A 4,271-nucleotide genomic window follows, 5' to 3' on the forward strand; every position below is an offset into this window, starting at 1 on the left:
AATCAAAGAATAGTTGACCCTTAAAAAATATGAGTTTAAACCGGGAGGGTCCCTTTATACCTGAAATTTTTATCAATGCATGCCTTCGATTTGAAGTTGGTTAAGCTAGTATTTCTTATCCTCCCTTATATGTATCAAGCACTGTGCTAACTCAATTATCTAGTCTGTTAGAAAAGAAGTAGATCAATTTGACTGACATAGAGCATTCAAAATGTGTTAAGAACAATCATGAACATTTTGGATTCCAGCAACAAGAGTTTGAGGTATGTTGGTGGGATTTGAGAATAAAACATATAACCTTCTAGAAGCTAATGAGTATAAATAGCAAAGATTTGATTAAAATCATATTGGAGGGAAGAAGACCAGTTGAGAGGCCCTTGTAATAGGCCAGATAAGGTATATGACATGAGCCTCATTAGGATGCTAATCTAGGCCATGTGGGATGGACAGGAATATGCAGACAGGAGACTGCCAATGGTATGCATTAGGGAAGAGAAAGAAATCAAGGATGACCCTAAGGTTTTCTACCTGATGGTGGAGGGGGTGGGAGAGATCAAATAACAGAGAAGGGGAGGGAGTCTGCAAAGTGAAAGAAATTATTAACTTGCTTCACCACACCCCTCTTTCGTTTCCTGCAAATCCTTGCCACTGGGAGCTTCTGAAACCTAATACCAAATTCAGTTTCTGTGGGCTAGATTCTCTAAGGGCGGAAGGGTTGAACCCGATTCTAAGCCTCCCTGAGCTCCTTCCTTTTGTATTTTTCATGTATCATAATATTTAATAGAGGGGGAATTGTACTTTCTAATTCCCATTCCAAATTGCCGCCCTTATGGAGAATCTTATTTTCACAACACCAGGGGTTGGAGACTTTCTAAAATTGGAATTTCCCAGCTCCCATCAGGATAAGTGATACTTTTAATGTTCTTTAAATACAGTGTTTGGCCAGTTAATTATATTATGCAAAGTTAGTAAACAGCTATTTCAAGACAGGGCTGATTAAAATGAATCTGCAAGGTGTGGTATTTATTAGTATTTTGTTTTCATGACCAAGCGATACAGTGTCCTAGCTCTTGAAGTTGAAAGATGACTGGGGCCTAGAAAATGATATAACAATGATGACAGCTGGTGTTTAAGTTTCAATGAAATAGTTGTTTTGATAATTTATTATGGAACTGATTAGTCCCCTGCCTGTTGGCTGAGAGACAGCTGTACTCTCCTTGTTTCCTTTCTATGACTTGAATAGCCCCGTGGATGCTTCTCACCTATTCGACTTTTTGCTCTTTGTCACATGGCTAGATGCTGTGTCAGCTGAAAGAGTTTCTGGCTAGAGAGAACCCAGCACTGTAGATGAGTTGACTATAGATCAGGGACTGGGAAATTGTGGAGAAAGATGATGAGTGGAAATATTGAAACAAAATATACATCTTCCTGTTGGTCCTTCAGCTAACGCCACAGTGAGCACCCTTCTGTCATGTGATTATGTGCCAGCAGAGTCTCACGGCTACCATGTGTCTTATGGAATTCAATACATGTTGCCATGTTAAGTTCTTTCTTTGCAAAAATAAGGTGTTAGTTGCAATATATTCTAAAAGCTCTTTTTCATTCTCGGTATGCCCCTTCTTGTTTGTATGCCCCTTCTTATTTTTAAAAATATATTTTTATTGATTTTGGAGAGGAAGGGGGAGGAGGAGAGATAGAAACATCATTGATAAAAGAGAATCATTGATTGGATGCCTCCTGCCTTCGCCTCACAGGGGATGGAGCCTGAAACCTGGGGTATGTGCCCGAAGGGGAATCAAAAGGTAACCTCCTGGTTTATAGGTTGATGCTCAACCACTGAGACAAACTGGCCAGGCTGCCCCTTCTTATTTTTAAGGGATTCTAAAGTGGAGACATTTACATACTTACTACTGATGGTCTCTGGTCTATGAGATCTGCTTTAATTCTAGACACTTTTCTAAAACAGGACTCCACAGCCGAGCTGTTCCAGACACTGACTGTGAAATAGCAGTTTTGGACCTGACTGAAGATTTTTAGTGAGATTTCACCAGACTGTGTCTCAAGATCATCACCAGCATGTAGGTTATTTTCTTTATGCCTTTGACCATGCTGCATATTATATGCAAACACTGTAAGTTTGATCATATATAGATCCCACTGGTAGCCTGCTTCCAGTAAAGTGGCCTCTGTTGGCCCATATCCCTTTCCCAGAAGTCCTATGGGCATTGTAGATATTTTACATAGAGATTTAATTTTCAGGAAATAATAGAGAACAAATCTAAAATATGTGAATTTCCTATGTGCACTTTTCCTCTTTTTAACTCAAATTCCAGTCTGTAAAAAGCCTTCATCTCTCCCCTGGAGCTGATGGGGATGACATTGTCTTGGGCTGTAAATTCCAGGGCCTCAGCTCAGGGTATCATTTCATCTTCCAGAAACCATGGGTACCTACATTGTCTATGGCATATTTTCAGATGTGCTTGGCTCTTTGGTTATTTTGAAATCAGCACAGTTTTATCTTTTTCTGCTTTTTTGTCATCCTTTTTCTTTTCTTACCCCTAAGATTTTCCTTCTTTCTAGTCATTCCTCTGCACCACTTCTGTCTGCACATCTGTGTGAAATTTCCGTTTCCCACTCGTAAAGGCTTTATCAATTGACTATGTATTCTTCACTTAAAGGGGGATAAATTACTTTTTATCTTTTCAGTATCTTTTCCGTTCAGGAACTAGCTACCTTTCCCTTATTTGGTGGGCTATCTAGTCATATGGTCTCTCCTCTTCCGACACCCAGCTCTGGCTGGCCAAAATACCCTGCCCCTTTAGCCTGAATCCTGATTGGCTCAGGTATGGCCATGTGACCTAACCCAAGCCAAACATAGTCCTCTCTAGAAATTTTGTGACATCGTTCAGGAAAGTGACTGTGTCTTACGTTTTCTTAGTGATTACTAGCTGTAAGTCGACTAAAACTTATGACTGATAAGGACTATCTTCGCCACAACATGGAAGAGAATGAAGCCAGCACAGAGAAAAACAAAGCCAGGAGAGGGTGGGGGTCTGCATTGAGTTCTTAAAATGTGGTAGAACCCCAGGATTTCAGCCTACATTTTTCAGGTACATGGGCCAACAAGTTTCCTTTTCTTATAAGCTAGTTTGAGTTGGGTTCCTGTCACAACATCTGAAAGATTTTTGACTAAAATACAAATACAAAATGTCAGTTGTAAGTAAAAAAAAATCATCTTACACAAGAAAAGGCCTCATAGTCTACGACTAGAAATATACTTTCACATACATTAAGTAATCTATTATAAATGAGAGGGACTAGATTCTTGTCATCCATAAGGTGGGGACCAAAATCCAAAGTGTTCCCAGTTAAATCGGATCCTTCAGAGTGCTGTCTAGCCAGTGCTTAGAAATGGATGCCTCTGAGAGGTCTCCAGCATTCTTGGTTCCTTGTCATGCTGCCTCACCACTGCTTTGAACACCTTTATGAAGCCCAGGAATCTGTCTCCTTCAGGCAATCATCAAATACCTATCGGGCCTTGTGAGATGTAGGGTTGCTCTTCCCTTTATCACTTCTTCTCAGACCTGAGAGAAGATCCTTCTCCCCAGCTGGACACCACAGCCGTGAGCAGAACAATTAACAACTGTGTTCAGATTGGCTGTAGTCACAGCCCTCGGGCTGTGGATGTTCCTTGCTTGGCTCTCAGCCTGACCGCAGGTCTCCAGGTCTCCAGAGCCAAGGCCCTCCTCGCCAAGCCTTATTTCCTATTCCAAAAACAACTTATTTCTTAGACACTTGCCAAGGGAAATCCTTCTCCAGATGGGGAAAGCTTACCCCAGCCACAAGAGTATGGTCTTACTCACTGGTCCCTGGGGCATAATGACTATAATGACTGGGCAGGTAGTGCGCAGCATGAGCACTTTCAGCCTTCAGTGATACCCTGCATGGGATAGCACCAGACAAGCCAGCCTGCTGAATTGCTTTCTCTACTGCCTGTCTCCCAGCAAGAGTGAAAGTTCTCTCCTTAACATATGCCATTATGCTTGATGCTGCTCAGAGAAGACACACCTCTTATCACTGCCTAGAGTTGTTTGAATTATGATTTTGTTAAGTAGCTGTACCTTATTTCAAAAGTAACCACGATGAACCTCCATTTTCTTCACATGTAAATGGAGACAAAGATAGTACTTACCTCACAAGTCAGATTAACTGATACACACACACACACACACACACACACACACACACACACACTGAGTGGCCAGATTATT

The sequence above is a fragment of the Pipistrellus hanaki genome (genome assembly GCF_964339955.1).
Source record: "Pipistrellus hanaki genome assembly, chromosome: 8".
Taxonomy (NCBI): domain Eukaryota; kingdom Metazoa; phylum Chordata; class Mammalia; order Chiroptera; family Vespertilionidae; genus Pipistrellus; species Pipistrellus hanaki.